General features: G+C 26.8%; 1 protein-coding gene across 1 annotated transcript in view; it reads right to left on the bottom strand.

The window, feature by feature from the left end:
- Positions 1-19,100, bottom strand: part of LOC100211694 (uncharacterized) — a 127,018-nt gene that overhangs the window by 94,766 nt on the left and 13,152 nt on the right. The gene's annotated exons all lie outside the window — the stretch shown is intronic.

The following is a 19,100-nucleotide window of genomic DNA, read 5'->3' as shown; positions in this document are numbered from 1 at the left end:
ATAAAACCTTTTTATACTGTTAATAAGCAAACCTTTTTATAGTTTACTTCAACTATAATGTCAGGTAAATAAACTTGTCTTTTTTTTATATTATTGCAATTTCTTTTTTTATAAATTTTGGAAATAATTTTTTATTTCTGCTTATTAATCTATAATAAATTAAAAATAACTAATTAATAATAATAATATTAATAATTAATATTTCTACTTATTAATCTTTACAGGTTTGGTCGGGAAGCAGCAGGGATCACTCTTGATAAGTGACCATGGAAATAATATTTAGTTGCAAAAAACTGGCCAGATTTTTTTGTTGTTTTGAAAACATTTCAAAAAACAAAAAAAATGCAAAAAAGATTAATTGGACTGATGAGAGACAATCACAAAAAAAAAATTAGAAAAGAAAATAACTTTTAATGCGAAAAAAATTAAAGCAAAATAAATAACGTATAGAACAAATATTTTGAAACATCGCTCTTTTATGATTTTTTAATAAAATTAAGCGACATTTTATATAAAGTAACATCTTACAATTGCTTAATAAAGAAACAAACGTTCTTTTATTTATTGAAGCGTTTAATTTAATATTTTTATTTATATACTCATGCCTTATTTCTGGAGGTCTTATTAAGGAGGGTTGGGGTTAAAGGGCGCTATATCCCCGGGCCCCACAATATTAGGGGCCTCACAATATTAGGGGCCCCAAATAGTCAAGAAGAAATGTACACTATGGTACATAAAAAGGCCCCCAAAATAAAAATAGCCTCCGCCCCAAAAAGTGTAACAAAATTCTAATAAAACTAATACTAGCTTGAAGCTAAATTATTTTATAAATAAAAAAGTTAATTTTTTTAATAACAATTTTATGTTTCGAGTAGTTTGAAAATTTTAACACATTTGAAACAATACTTCTTAGTAAGATGAACAAATGAAATAATTAAATTATTGAGTTACTGTAGAACGTAAATTACCTAGATAGAAATCAACTAAATAGATTAAAAATACTTTATGAAGAGGAAGCAGAACTGCTTCATAATAGCGCTGATGATGCTCAGTGAGTGGGCTTTTAAATTTTAATTAGTATTTAAAACAGAAAAAAGTAGCTTTAAGTTCAAGTATAACGGGTTTGTAAGAATGGCAACTGAAGCAAAAATATTTAGAGCTAGTAAAGCAATATCTAAGAACTTAAAAATTTGTCTTTATATCTAATAACTTTCTAAATATATATATATATATATATATATATATATATATATATATATATATATATATATATATATATATATATATATATATATATATATATATATATATATATATATATATATATATAATTAGTAAAAAACACTTATCTAACTTTTATCTTCGACTTGAAGTTTCACCATTGCTGGATCATCAGGAAGAGTTACTATATATATATATATATATATATATATATATATATATATATATATATATATATTATATTTATAGTTATATATATATATATATATATATATATATATATATATTATTTTTATATATATATATAGATACATATTTATATATACATATATATATTTATCTTTGTGTTCTGTTGTGACCACAGACACGGTGCTTGTTCATCCGCGAGTTACTTGTATTCATGTTTATGTTTAGTATAGTGAGTTACATGTATTCATGTTATATATTATATATATATATTATATATATATATATATATAAATATTATATATATATATATATATATATATATATATATATATATATATATATATATATATAATTTATATATATATATTATCTATATATATATAGATGCATATTTATATATACATATATATATATATATATATATATCTTTGTGTTCTGGTGTAACCACGGACATGGTGCTTGTTCATCCGCGAGTTACTTGCATTCATGTTTATGTTTAGTATAGCGAGTTACATGTATTCATGTTATATATTATATATATATTTTATATATATATATATATATTATATATATATATATATATATATATTATTTATATATATATAGATACATATTTATATATACATATATATATATATATATATCTTTGTGCTCTGTTGTGACCACAGACACGGTGCTTGTTCATCCGTGAGTTACTTGTATTCATGTTTATGTTTAGTATAGCGAGTTACATGTATTCATGATATATATTATATATATTATATATATATATATATATATATATATATATATATATATATATATATATATATATATATATATATTATTTATATATATATATATATTATCTATATATATATATAGATGCATATTTATATATACATATATATATATATATAAATATCTTTGTGTTCTGTTGTGACCACAGACATGGTGCTTGTTCATCCGCGAGTTACTTGTATTCATGTTTATGTTTAGTATAGCGAGTTACATGTATTCATGTTATATATTATATATATATATTATATATATATATATATATATATATATATATATTATATATATATATAATATTTATATATATATATATATATATAGATACATATTTATATATACATATATATATCTTTGTGTTCTGTTGTGACCACAGACACGGTGCTTGTTCATCCGCGAGTTACTTGTATTCATGTTTATGTTTAGTAACCAGAAACTCCTTGTATGTTTATTTCATAATTAGTTTTACTAACTTTGATGATTATTAACAATTTCATTGAAATCGCAATTACCATTGAAAGTCTTTTTGCTTACAAAATAAATCGGAAAAATTGCTTTAAAAGATTACAATAGAATAAAAAACAGATACACAAAATTACATATACATAAAAAATACATACTTTATAAATAAAAAACAAGAATATACTAATAAAATCAATAATATATAATAAACTTACAAAATTTTGACACTTTAAAAAATATATATTTAAAACATTTACTTTTTATTTCTAAACAAATAATAACAGTTTAAAAGATTTACGGCTTTGCAGATGTGGCTCCGAGAATAAGCCATAGTATTAAAGTAATAGTTCATTTGATAGTATATTCTTAAAACAATTTATGCTAGAAATCTCAAAAATGAATAAATTTCAAATAATACAATTTTTAAAACAATTCAACAGAAAATTGTAGAACTTTATTTTGCTTTGTCAGCGTATTTTTAATAATAGAATTAGTTTGTTGGGTTTTTAGTGTTCGCAAATATTCTTTTTATTCTTGCTGCTACTACGGCATGCACTAAAAAAAGAATAAGTTAAGAAAGATTTTTATAACTTTTTTTTTATAAAAAAACAAGAAATGTAAATATGTAACTTATGTAAGGTTAAAACTATGTAAATGTAAAAATTGTATTTATATAACACTGTATAAAAATGTCTGCATATCTAGTTGAGTTTCTGAATGGTTTATGTAAAGATAGTGTATGTATATGTATATATAAGAAAATTTGTAAAAGTTTTCAAAGTTTAAACAAAGTCTTTTTTGCTTAAATTATTTTGTTTTTGTAACTCAAAAAATTGGCATGATTTTAACAGAAAAAAATTTCTAGCAGGTAAAAAATGTAAAAAAAAATGTAAAATGTAAAAAAAAAAATTTCTGCAAGACAGAGAATTTGAACATAAAAAATAAAGTTCTAGATAATGATAGTTCAATGAAACAATATAATAAAAGACAAAACTTCTGATATACAGCTAACACAAGGTAGGTCTATTCTTGATGCAGTACACTGTAAAATCATCCCATGTCACAATTTATGTTCAAAAATGGCTGAGCTTGCTGCAGAGATATCTTTAATAGCACGCTCAACTGCTTGAGTGGGACAGAGTATACCAAAAGCAAAATCAAACTAATATGTTGAAGATTTTCATTCTCAATAGCTGCTACCAATGGTGCCTGTGAGAGGTTAGCTGTAGTACAGTCAATCATATCAATATAAGTCAAAGGGTCAGCATTAAGCTTGATGCTAGACTTATCAAAAACACGTACACATATCACTTTAATGAATTATTTTATCACAACAAAAATATCACACAGAATCATCATTGTCACAAACAACAAAAAGAAGAATGAGTGGCAAAGTTTTCGCTGCTCTGGAACACAGGTTTCAATACTTTCAAATTTGCTGCTCCAAGCTCATGACACTGCTTCAGCAAGCAAAAAAAGTTCTTTGCACTATCAGTACAAAAAGGATGACTCTTGATGTTGAACCATGAAGAAGCAAAAATATTTACAATTAAAACATACAATTTTGTAAAGTGATAGGGAACAGATCTCTTTTAACAGATACAATTTCAAAATTCTGTTTTCATTTGTCAGCCAGCTATAATGGCTTAAATTTCCTAGCATTGTGTTGTCTTAATTTTGTCACTATCTGTATAACTTTGCTGCACTGCAAACATGTTATAAGAAGATATATCTAATACTTAATAATAATTAGATCATTCTTAACCTTATAATTTTCCTTGACCACCTCTCCTAGCATAGCTTTAAACTTTGCAATTAGTAAATCCTTAGGATCAAAGTCTAGTGTACAAATAACTGCACCACTAGAACTACTAGGACCTTTTGTACATCATTCATTAATAATTAAACATCATTCATTAATTACTCCACCACAGGGTTAGGTCTGACTGGATATAGTAAAGCAATTCTGACTCAAACTTTAACAATAATTTTATTTTCATTCGACTAACTATTATCTATGTAATAAAAAAAGGAAGCTATGTTCCAAAAGTTACATTTTTGTCTAAAAAATAAATAAATCCTAACATCTCCTATGCGCATGCGCGAATCCTGACAATACTATAGTGAAATATGAAATAATCAATGAGAAAGGTTCTGTGTAATTTTTGTCATTTTCTGATGAAAGGCTCTGAAGAAAAAACCCAGTAGGTCAACTTACCTCTGCGGTCAACTAGCCCCGGCCTTCACTATATATATATATATATATATATATATATATATATATATATATATATATATACATTTAAATATATATATATATTTATATATATATATATATATATATATATATATATATATATATATATATATATATATATATATATATATATATATATATACATATATATATATATATCTCGTGGTGTAGTGATGCGTGGTCTCCTACATTTTCTGCTTTTGGCACTTTGTAATGGGATTTTTTTATTAGGTTTACCTTTGATTCTACTTACTGTCATTACAGAAACCTTAACTAAATTTGCAAGTTTTTCTTTGGGAATGATTTGAATGTTTTTTCAGATATTTTTGAAATTTTTTTGTTTGATATATCTTTAGCTTTTCTCATTTTTAGGCACCAAAGTTCAAATATTTTTAATTGAAAATACTAATTGATGTAAAAATAAATCTTTAAGAATAAAAGAATAGAAGCAAATTTATTCATTCAAAATCTATATTAGCATCTGCTAAGGTTGCATTGAAACTTTTTTACTCCGGGGACTATTCTTTATCTCTATAAATCTCAAATCTGTTCTTGTATGGAATACTGTTGCATATCTGGGGCGGATCTTCTAATGATGCCCTTTTTCTTTTAGACAAGGTGCAATAATGCATTTTAAACATTGTTGAACCTGCTCTAGCAGCCTACCTCGACCCATTATTACATCGTCATAATGTTGCTTCTCTTTCTCTTTTCTACAAATACTATAATGGGCACTGCTCTAAAGAGCTAGCATCTATTGTGCCATCTACTGAAATCCATTCTTGTGTTACTCGTCATTCAATTAAGTCTCATCCTTTCTCTGTGACTGTTCCTAAGTGCTCCAAAAACTCTTACTCATCTAGTTTTTTTCCTCAAACATCATTCCTTTGGAAATCACTTTGTTCATCTAGCTTTCCTGATTCATATAATTTGCAAATCTTTTAAGTCGTTTGTCAATCGTTATCTTCCTTCACAAATTTCATCCTTTCTCTTCCAGTAACTTTTAACTCTAATAGTGGTTGCTTGTAGCCTTGTTGGAAGCAAAGATGTTTAAAAAAAAAAAAAGAAAAATTTAATTGTAGTTTCTATGAAAAAAGAAACTGTAACTAATAATTTGAAGGCCCCCTGCACATATACATACATATATACATACATATATACATACATACATATATATATAAATATATATATATATATTTTATATATATATATGTATATATGTATAGGTATAAATGTGTATATATATATATATATATATATATATATATATATATATATATATATATATATATATATATATATACACACACATACTAACGACAAAAAGTTTGAGGCAGGCTAGGAATTTTTAGAAATAAATGAATAAACAAACTTTTTGAAGTCTAATTTATAATTTAATTAAAATGTTTACAAAAACTAAATATTATTATTCATTTTTAATCAATAATTTTTAATTTTAACTTGCGTTTTAATTAAATTTTTGATTCGTCAAAATAACCATGTTTATTCTTTTTTACATTACATTATTCTGTATTTCCTCGGCATACGATCAATCAATTTAGACAGTTTTTCAGGTTGTATTGCGTCCCATTTTACTTGCAATATGTGCCAAAGGTCTTTCATAGAAGGTGGCTGTTCTTCTCGCACATTCCTATCAAGTTCTTTCCACAACAACTCGATCAGATTAAGATCTGGTGATTGTGGTGGCCATTCCATTATTTTTAATATGCAGTTTTGCAGATTTTGCTGGTATGTTTCGGGTCATTATGGTGCATAAAAGCATACTGATTGGAAAATAACCTCTCACCAGAAGGCAGCATTTGATGTTCTAAAATGTCTTTGTGCACCTCTTTTGTCATAATTCCTTCAATTTTAACCACTATAAAGTAGCCTCCTCATCTGTAGTGGCCTTCTTGGCCTTGAGGAGGTGGAATAACAAAAAAAAAATATATATATATATATATACATATATATATACATATATATATAAAATATATATATATATTTATATATATATGTATGTATGTATGTATGTATGTATGTATGTATGTATGTATGTATGTATGTATGTATGTATGTATGTATGTATGTATGTATGTATATGTACAGGGGGCCTTCAAATTATTAGTTACAGTTTCTTTTTTCATAGAAACTACAATTAAATTTTTCTTTTTTTTTTTTTAAACATCTTTGCTTCCAACAAGGCTGCAAGCAACCACTATTAGAGTTAAAAGTTACTGGAAGAGAAAGGATGAAATTTGTGAAGGAAGATAACGATTGACAAACGACTTAAAAGATTTGCAAATTATATGAATCAGGAAAGCTAGATGAACAAAGTGATTTCCAAAGGAATGATGTTTGAGGAAAAAAACTAGATGAGTAAGAGTTTTTGGAGCACTTAGGAACAGTCACAGAGAAAGGATGAGACTTAATTGAATGACGAGTAACACAAGAATGGATTTCAGTAGATGGCACAATAGATGCTAGCTCTTTAGAGCAGTGCCCATTATAGTATTTGTAGAAAAGAGAAAGAGAAGCAACATTATGACGATGTAATAATGGGTCGAGGTAGGCTGCTAGAGCAGGTTCAACAATGTTTAAAATGCATTATTGCACCTTGTCTAAAAGAAAAAGGGCATCATTAGAAGATCCGCCCCAGATATGCAACAGTATTCCATACAAGAACAGATTTGAGATTTATAGAGATAAAGAATAGTCCCCGGAGTAAAAAAGTTTCAATGCAACCTTAGCAGATGCTAATATAGATTTTGAATGAATAAATTTGCTTCTATTCTTTTATTCTTAAAGATTTATTTTTACATCAATTAGTATTTTCAATTAAAAATATTTGAACTTTGGTGCCTAAAAATGAGAAAAGCTAAAGATATATCAAACAAAAAAATTTCAAAAATATCTGAAAAAACATTCAAATCATTCCCAAAGAAAAACTTGCAAATTTAGTTAAGGTTTCAGGACTGTAGGGAGCACAGGGAAGCTCATGCTCCCCTTCCCCCTCCTTTTAAATGTTGCAATTGAATATTTACTTGAATAATAAAAATCAGAGTTGGGTAATAAAAATTATAAAATTGGAATATTCATTTAATTTCATAGTTTAATTTAATAATTTAAGTAAGTATTTAGTAAATAAAACACAGCAAGACAAATGGGTTACCCCTTTCTTAAAAAATAAGTTTATTTAATTGTCTATTTAGCATCTAAAAACATTTAGCTTGGGTGCTATTGATTGTTTTTTCCTGTGCTACGGCACTTAGTAAATAAAAAATTGTAACAAAATAAATAAACATGGTGTGAGCTAAAAATTTTTTTTTATACTTGATTTAGTTTCCTAATTTATCTGTTGTTTCATTTCAAAATTATATTTTTTCTATTTGAAATACAGTTTATTGGGTTGACTAAGTTAATTGATTAGATGATAGGTGAATTGATTTCTTGTTTATTTTTGTGCGTTGGTTTTAAAAATTTATTATAAATGATAACATGCCAGCTGTAAAAAATGGGTAGCAATTTAAAAAAATTACAAAAGTTATTTATAATTGTGTTTTTCGATATAAAAGTTTTTTTGTTTATAACTGTAAACTCAGCAAAACATCACTGAGCAAAAGACCAATTTAAACAAAATATTTAAAAAAACAATATTTAATACAATACAAAAAATGGTAATTATATTATTTTATGTGTTAATTATTTAAAAATTATATTTTTAGAAATGTCACAATCAACTAAAAGAAAAAAATCAGGTTCAGAATTCAAGCATGCCAAAAAGCAAAAGGTTACGAAGCAAGGAGCCAAATCACTTACTTAAAGAAATTTCTTTGGAAAACTGAGATCTACTCCAAACATTTTTGACATAACACAACCAGCTGAAAGTGATGATAATGTAGCACAACAATCTGACATTGATGGTAATGTAGCTCAACAATCTGACATTGATGTTGATACAGCTCAACAATCTGACATTGATGGTAATGTAGCTCAACAATCTGGTAATAATGATAATAACAACAAGATGATACTTGTGCTCATCTTTGTTATGATATTGGAATGTTAGACCTTGTCATAATGCCATTGTTACCAACGCTGAAAAACTCAATTTGTATGATAAACACCACTTTCTTTATCAGGTGATGGAAAAAAGCGATGTTTCCCCATTAAATTAATAAATATCTATGCTTGAGGTACAGTAAGGAAAAAAACATCTTGCCAAACATGTTTCAAACAAATATCATTTGTATGCATTGGAGTATTTAGGCAATCCAAAGAGAATGTGCAACAATCCGAATACACAAATACACATAAAGCTTGAGACAACATTGCAAGAAAGAATACGCTTTATGAAACACATTCTTGAAGGTTGCATTATTGAAGCAGTTCTTTTTTTTGGGAAACAAGGTCTTGCATTTCGTGTATCTAAGAAAAGATATCTAATACCAACACAAGTGTCAACCATGGAAACTTTAGTGAATTGCTTCAGCTTTTTGCAAAAAATAATTCAGTATTACTAAAGCATCTCAATTCACCAAGACTAAAGAATGCTACATATCTTTCTGGAACAGCCAAAATGAACTTAATGACATTCATGGTTATCATATGATTCAAGCTTATCTTCTCTTAGTAATAAAAAAAAAGCCAAATTTTATACTCTTCTGATAGATAAAATCCTTACACAACAAAGAAAAGGTGGTGATTTCAATTTGGTTTGTTGACTTTAAAAATATTATTTGAGAACAAATTCTTGATGTTATTCTAGCTAACAAAATTACAGGTCATGCTTTATATCTCTTAACAAAGAAATGACAGGAAGTTGTATTAGAATTAAAACATAGACGTGATGCTCAGCTTGAACAACTATTTAATTCCATCTTCACATATGCTGTAAGAACAGCAGATCATTTGGGCGTTGATGTGGTAGCATCTAGGCCAGTTCAACAGCAAACTTATCACCAGAATGCTCCAGCTGATACTCCAAATGAGGTTTGCAAGCGTAACTTCCTGATTCCTTATTTGGATTACACTATATCGGACCTCCAATTAATGTTTAGTGAACAATCTTGTCAAGTTATAAAACTATTGTATGTCCTGTGCGAAAATGTCTCAAGCTTCAATATGTGACATAATCGAAAGTCTTAAAGATGTTGTCAAATTCTATAGTAACAATCTACCTCTGCCAGGATTGCTTGAGGAAGAAATTATTTACTGGAAGAACCTTTGCTATAAAATGGAAGACCCAAAACCAAAAAATTTACAAGCATTGTTGAAATGCGTTAAACAAGCTCTTCCAAATGTACATACACTTTCATGCATTGGCTGTACACTTCCAGTAATGTCTTGTGAATGCAAGAGATGTGCATCGGCGCTTCGCAGATTGTCAAATTATATGAGAGCACCCATGAAGGACGAGCAGTTAGGAGCTCTTACATTAATGCATATGCATTGTGATAAGGTCAAAGCAATAGAAAAAACAGAAATCGCAAAGTTATTTATTAAACTACATCCAAGAAGAATGGAGCTGCCATCCTTAATCATATAAGACCGATTTATACTGCAATATTTTATTGTATCTTACTTAACTTGGTTTTATAATTATTACTTTGTCGCATTTTAAAATTATATCATTCTCTCCATTTCGAATTATTGTATGCAATTTGTATGCCCGTTTGGCGCTTTTAAAAAAAGTGCTCTCCCCTTCAAAATATTCGGGCTACGGGCCTGTTTATGAGTTTTTATATTAATATTTTTAATTGTTCTCAGATGTGTTTCACAGATGAGTCCCAATTTGAAATATCAAAATATTTATATATATATATATATATATATATATATATATATATATATATATATATATATATATATATATATATATATATATATATATATATATATATATAAATATACATTTATATTTATATATAGCTCAGAAGAATGTGTGACTTTAGAGGCAATCAACACATACAAAAAAGTTGGAGAAAATCCAAATGACTACGATTTTACAATAAACTAAAATACTATAAACTTCAAGTTGTTGAAAATTTATGTATACCTTTAGCTGAAATTCCAGAATTTTTTTCATAAAACATAGACTTTTTATTTACAATTTAACTCCTAGCATGGTCAATGGTCATAAATTAAACTTTTAAGTTAGAAGCTGTGTGTTTAAAAGTAGCTGCCCTTTACATTGAACCCTGCAGTTAAGAAAAGTATACACATTTGATGAAAGTTTGACATAAAGGTCTTCATTGGTTTTAAGATATGTAAGAAGTAAAAAATACGAATCAAATCAAAAAATTTATAAAAGAAGTTGTAAAATTTCAAGGACTTTTATGTATAGTACAAGCATGTTGTATATTGATCTCCTGCCACTAAATAAACACTTCTAAAAGCATATGAAGCTGATGCATATTATTTATGGCTTGTGCTGCTTAAAGAAATGAAAAAAATTGGAGAAAAGGCCATTCATCATTAAATAGAGTTGTAAAACTTCATAAGAGTAATAAAATAGTATTTAGGTATTGTCAGAGAACTGTGAATCGTATTTTGTGGAATGGCGATAAAAATATTGATTATCACTTAAAAAATTGATTTTACTTCATGGATTTGTTAGAAAAGTTTACATTTACATTTTACAACAGTTTACATTACATTTACATTTTACTACATGGATTAATATACAACACCTAAGTTAGAACTTGTGGAGTTTTATCTTATTTCATTGAACTCAATGATGCATCTTAAACTATTTTTGATGTAAACAAAAACAGCTCAAGCAAAGTTTTTACTCAAAGTAAAAAATGAGGAAAAACCCTAAAAGTAGAAAGGGTCAGTTGAATAAAGGTTCCATTCGAAAAGCAATTTGAGTTTTTGTAACTTATGTAACTTGAGCTTTCATTTTTGCGTTTTCTCAAAACAAAATTTTTCAATATGTACATGAACTTGAAAATATGCTCAAATTTACACTAAAATCACAAATCAATATTAATTTTTAAAACTATATATAATCAACATTTTTAGGATTGTTTTATTGGGTACAGTTTTTTTTTCATTACCAATTTAATAAAATCTGTTTCAAAAACTCAACAAAAGTGTAGTTTTTTTTTTGTATCTATAGGAACCATTACAACAATAATAAGTCTATAAGATATCAAGGTTAGAGAGGATAATCCCCAAAAACTTAAAATTAGTAGTAAATGTCCATGAAATCCACGACAAAAAAAGATCTTCAGCAAGTTGTCAAATTTTTATTTCCAAATCCGTAATATATTTTTTTATTTCAACAATAAGTGTTTAGCTGTATATATTGTTGTGAAAATGGAGGAACATGCTCAAACATTACAGGCTGCTACTGCAATTCAGTATGTTACAAAATTACAGCTTGTTAGTGGGGTAGACCTGTAAAAATTAAAATTTAACGAATGGGGCACTAATCATAAATCACTTCCTTCTGTGGAGTACTTCCGTAAAATATGCACATATGCTTAGCAGATATAGTATGCCTACAAATAATTTATTTATGGATGAGCCTAAATATATGTATTGTTGAAGCATACAAGAAAATTAATAAGGAATATCAGTATCATAGAGATATTTATCTTGTTCCTTATTATGTTCCTTATAAACTGAACTAAAAAAAAAAGGTATAAAAAAGTTGCTGTCTAAAAGTACTTAAAAGTCCTGCTACATATTACATTTAAATTATATATATATATATATATATATATATATATATATATATATATATATATATATATATATATATATACATATATATATATTGTCCCATTCGATAAATTTTAATTTGTACAGGTCTACCCCACTAACAAGCTGTAATTTTGTAACATACTGAATTGCAGTAGCAGCCTGTAATGTTTGAGCATGTTCCTCCATTATATATATTATATATATATATATATATATATATATATATATATATATATATATATATATATATATATATATATATATATATATATATATATTATATATATATATATATATATATCATTCATTGTTTAGGTGAGACACCTTTAGAATTAAAGTAAGCAGAGCAAACTTTCGAGGTTTTGGTTGGTTCTTTTTGCCTATTAACTGCTGCAATCCACTCGCAGTGCCTCTGACAACTCAAGCGTTTTACTTATTACGGCCTATCTTATTAAAAATTTGTGAAGAAAACAGAGCAATAATTGATAAGAATATTACAAATATTGTAAATAATCTTGGTGCAAACTGTATTTAAGATTAACAAAATTAGGCAAGAAATGGGCTGGGATCATTGCTTATTGTGCTGCTGCAAATTACAAAGCAAAAGGAAGATTATAACTTATAATGCCCTGAATGTCAGATGGAACACATTGACAGATTGTCTGACAAAACTGGCCTATCCTATTAAAAATTTGTGAAGAAAACAGAGCAATAATTGATAAGAATATTACAAATATTGTAAATAATCTTGGTGCAAAGTGAAGAAGAGCTGTTTGTTTCTTTTTTCAATTATTCACCTCCCTAAAACTGAGAAGGCCACTACAGTTGAGGAGGCTACTTTTGTGGTTACGACCCTCTCTCAACTCTATAACTCCGAAACACGAACCTCGACGAACAAGGCTACTATGCAGAGAAACAAGTTAAGTTATTTTTAGAAATCCTTTAATCAATTCCTATTGCATTAGATCTGATGCAAAGGGACAGTTGCACTATTGGTAAAAATTTACTGATATTAAAAAATCTTCAGAAAAGCCAAATACTAAGAAGAGAATTAACAAAAGAATGCATAATAAAAATAAATTTCCTTTTCAAATTATTTAAACAGAAAGCATTGAAATTAATTAACTTAATTGATTGAGTCTTTTACAATTTGAAAATAATCAGAGTTAAAAAAGATTTTAAAATATTTTAAAATGATTTAAATATGATTTAATAATAAAGTTTAACTAAAACTTTTATTTTTTCAACTAAATATATGTAATTAAAAATTCATATTTAGAAAATATACAAAAATTCAAAAAACCTAATTTAAAACTAGGGATTGCATCTTGAAATTCAAAATTCGAGAATTCCGGAATTCGTTATGATAATATAGTTTCGAATTCCGAAAATTTTTCCAGCGAATTCTGAAATTAAAATTTATTTTTTTGTGGTCTCTCCAACTTTTAAATTGTGTTTTTGTTTCCGTACATGTAAATATTCTACATTCTAATTCCCTAAGAAGAAATAAAGAAAACAATTACAATTACAGTTATCCTGCATAATACAAGTAGACAGAGAAAACATTCCTAAATTGCAGTTAACGGTTTCATGTCTTCATTTCATATCCACATGTATTAATTTTAATATTTGGTATAACCTTGTGTTCTTATATTTTACGATTTTTAACAGTGTTGAGATTTGCTTATTGGAGTGTGGTGTGTATTGAATTATATGGATCAATATTTTTTAAATAGGTAAGCAAATAATAACAGCAAAAATAGCAGTTTCAATTTAACAACATTAATTGATAACTAATTAATTTTAATTTTGTTTTGTTTAATAAGTTAAATTATTATCAACAGTACATCCTAAAATGTCTTCAAAGGAAAGTTATTCGAAGTACACAAAGCAATGTAAAAATCAAAATTCTGTTTGGATTCATTTTTCAAGAGGATCAAAAAAACTAACAGCAAAATGTAAAACATGTTTTGAAATTAAGTGAAAATCTTGATTCTAAAATGTTTACAACGAGTGCTGCAGATAAATTGTTACAGGATAAATATCCAAACAAATAAAAATATGACAGTTTGATAAAAAATTTGCTAATTTTTGATAAAACAAAATGGTTTGTGGGACAAGATCCATGCTTTGGAAACAGCAACAGCAAGTTACCTAAAACTTTCAATATTTGTGAAAGTACAGCAGTCCAAGGATTTTGTGAGTATTTTGCCACTAGTAACTGTAATAAAATTCCTAATGATCTTCAACCTCTGAGCAATGCTATAAATACCTTTATTGCTTCTACAGCTGAATTTAAGTGTTCTTTATCGACTATAAATATAATTTTGCCTTCTTGGCAAAACTAAATTTGAAAGATATTTTGACAAAAAAAAAAATGTTCAACTTAAATAATAATTTTAGAACCCATTATTAAAAATTTACATTAACTGTATTAACATACTAAAAATATTGTTTTTTGATTTTTAGCAACTCTTGATTTAAAATTTGACTCATTAACTAACAGTTATATTCTTTTAAAAAAATATCTGCACCACCTCCTCTCACTCACCACCCTGGTTATTATTTTTACTATAGACGTTTATAATCCCCTATTTAAGAAAATAAGAGATTATAAACATAACTCATTTTTTAACAATTTTTCTACAATTTCTGCAACCTTATATATCATACACAGGGGCTATTCTAGACCAGTTTCGACAGCGTCGACCATATTTAAGCACCACCCAAATAAAAAAATAAAGGACCTTTTTTCCATTTGTTTACATTTTTTGATACAAATATTGTTTTTTTCACAAAAAAACTCCTACATTCACCAATATTTCGGCTAAATTTCTCCAGAACAGGGAGTACGACCGCCCAAATTTTTTTCCTGGAATAACCCCTGATACATTATACTTATATATTTATATATACATATATATATATATATATATATATTTAAATATATATATATATATATATATATATATATATATATATATATATATATATATATATATATATATATATATATACATAAATATATGTATATAAATATATATATATTTATATATATATATTTACATAGATATATATATATATATATACATATATATATATATATATATATATATATATATATATTAGGGTGGGGCATAAAACACCAAAGTCATTAAAAAAAATACCATAATAATTTTTCTGGTTCCTTTTGATATGTGTATTAAAAAAATGTAATTTTTTTTTTTTATGAGTACCCCTATGGTTGGTCCCAACAGTCCGAAAATTAGAAAATTTATAATTTTTGTAAATAATAAGGAGGGCAGGGTCACTTACAAATATTTTAAAGATATCTTAAGGGTTATTTTTGTAGCCTGATATATCTTTTTTTAGATTATGTTTTGTTTTATTGCAAAAAATGATGGAAATGGTCAGCCCTACCCATTAAAATACATGATGTTTATATTTGAGAGGTAGGGGGGGGCGTATATATTTTTTCCTACATATTTTAAATAAAAAATATTTTTACATTTGCATTTATTTTTTAAAGAAAGATTATTTTAAAGTTTTCAACCAAGATTTTTTTTTCTGTTGTCTGAAATTTTAGCCGATGATCTGCAACAACTAATAAATTAGCTTGACTATCTTCTTCGTTTCTGAAAGTTTCAATGAAGTCTTGACCAAGTTTAATAGCACGTTCTGCACAATCATTTACAACAAGAAGACCAGTGATATAATTTTTAAATCTAATATAACCTGAAAATTTTTCCCAGTTTGATGAACTAGTTTTAAGCCAATGTCATTTTTAATAAATCAAATAAAAACCAGCTTTCAGGACCAATAAAGTCTTCAATATTTTTAGTTATTTTTTTTTCATTGTCAGTAAAAATTTCGGAATTCAGTTTCCCCATCTTATAACTGGTGGGCTTCGCTGTTTGAGCTAATTTAAGAGCTAATTTTTGTAGCTGATCTACAGGAAAACATTTATCAGCAAGACACATAACCACAAATCTTTCATTTAAATACCAATTGTGCTTTTTAAGTGATTTCAGTACGGCTTCTGCTGGTTTGAAACTGAATTCAGAATATTGTATCATTTCATTAATAGCTTTTGGATCTAAAGAAGGTGCTATGGCAGGGATAGGAGCTTTAATAAACCATGGAATAAAATAGTGCTGTAAATGAAGCAATTTCATAAATCAGCTTTCCCTCTTGCAATGATATTATGTTAGGACATAAGTTACTGAATTGTGGCTGAAGAAGATCATATGTTAAATAATAAACTCCCTGTGCCATAAACCTGGCATGATGCGAAGCCATTGGAAATCTAAATTGAAATTTTGTTACTTTGCCACCTAACCAAAGAACTGCTAATTGTATAAAATAATGGTAGTCATTTCTTGGAAATATATCATTATCTAGGGAATTTTGAAGGAATGTTAATGATTCAGAAGCCTAAATTTCAAAAAACTTTATTATTAAAACTTATTACTAAACACATTAATCTAAATAGGACAATTAAACCAACCTGCTTTTCCAAAAAAGATATAATTTTTTCTTCTGAGTCAAATCTTTTTAGGTTATCATAATTTATCTTCTTTTCAAGAATCGATTTCCAATTACCCTTCAGCCTATCAAATAACTCAGTCTTTGGTCCACTTGTTTTACCACCAGTAAGAACATTTGAGGAGTGCTAAAATATGTTTATTTCAAATCATTTAAATAAATTTTATTAATAAAGCATTTAATTCATCAAGAAATATTAATAATTAAATATATAAATAAATATAAAAATATTATATGATTTTTTAAATATTTACCTTTATATGTAATTCATAAACGTGATGACGACAAGCCATCCAAATTAAAGCTTTTCCTCTCCACTGCTCAATAAGAGTACAGACTCCTTTTAGCCAACCAGTATTAGTAACAGTGGTGTCAAAAGACAGACAATCAACATAGTCAAATAGCTCCCAGTCTTGTAAAGTTTTTTTGATTGCTTTCCCAAGAGACTCAGCAGTGCCATCTTCCACAATCAAAATACCCAAAAGTTGGGATTCTGAGAGATCTGGTGAACTGATTAGTACAGCTACTCTTTCAACTTTTTCTTTACCAAGTTCTTTCATTTCTAACATAATTTTTGAGTCAAAATGCACAGTAAGACTTTTACCCTTAGCCAATGTAATAAAGTTGTCTTTAATATTACAGGCAGTTTTTCTTATACTTAATTTTTTCTGCCTCTAAATACTTCGTTTAGAAATAGAAAAATCATCTGTTGTTCCAGAACTATTATTTATAAGAGAAGCAAAAGTTGCACTCAGTGCAGTCGAACTTATTCCATATCGTGATGCTGTTGGAGCTAAATCTTTTCCTATATTTTTTGGAACAATAAGAGGAACAACATTAGATTTTCTAATTTTTCTAGAAGGCTGTAGATACTCTTCATCTTGGTTATCATCTAAAGTATTAAAATTTTTTGTTGTGTTTTCATATTTCTCAGTAACCAACTCTTTCTGTTTTCTTACGGACTCTTTTATTCTTTGATTTTTTATTTTCATTTCTCTTTTTGTTTTGTTTTTTACAAATTTTTGTGAAATTTTATCTTTACCCAACATTTTCTGAACACGTGCTCCTTTCTGGTCGTTAAGAAAATCTGCATCTTCTCTTCTAGTTTTTATATCTTTAGCTTTATCTTTCATAATAATACCTTCACAATTCTTTTGACTTACATCAAATACCTCCTCTAGCATTCTTGAAAACTGTTCTCTTTTTAAAACTAAATTTGTACTTAAACGGTTCCTGTGTTTGTTTAAATCTTTTTTCTTCTTTTCCAAGTCAACAATCTTGTCTCTAAAACAAATGTAGAAGAATGCATTAAAATTAATGTAATTTATTATAAATATATAAAATTGTATGACTTTATAATTGCTACTTATATAACATAAATTTGAAATTGGATTAAACTAAAAATTAAAATTATTTTAAATTTATAAAAACCTGATATGCTTATCACTATTAATAAAAGGAATTCCTGCTTTTTGCCATATTTTCTTCACCTCATAAACAACACATGGTAAACATTTTTGGAGACAACCGCCTATTTCAGTATATTGTGCAGTAAAGAAATCACCAAGAGGACATGAAGCTATACTAACTGAGGAAATGTTTGGAAAATCAGCTCTTAGCATAAGATCTCTGTAATGGTAATATTGCAATACAGTTTTTTTAGTTGGCAATTGTGTATTAGGTATTGTTCCAATTCTTTTTCCAACAAGAAAAACTTCACGATGAGATATTTTTCCAAAACTATTTTTTGTTTGCATTATTTTTATTTACACTAAGATAAAAATTTTAAAAATTACCGATTTTTTTAACTTAAACATTCCCCCCCCCTACCTCCCAAATATGCAAACATGTATTTAAATAGGTAGGGATGACCATTTCCATCATCTTTTGCAATAAAACAAAACATAATCTAAAAATAGATATATCAGGCTACAAAAAT

Source organism: Hydra vulgaris, chromosome 13, assembly GCF_038396675.1.
Source record: "Hydra vulgaris chromosome 13, alternate assembly HydraT2T_AEP".
Lineage (NCBI taxonomy): Eukaryota > Metazoa > Cnidaria > Hydrozoa > Anthoathecata > Hydridae > Hydra > Hydra vulgaris.
The sequence above is the reverse complement of the archived record's forward strand: the minus strand, read 5'-3'. Positions and strand labels throughout refer to the sequence as shown.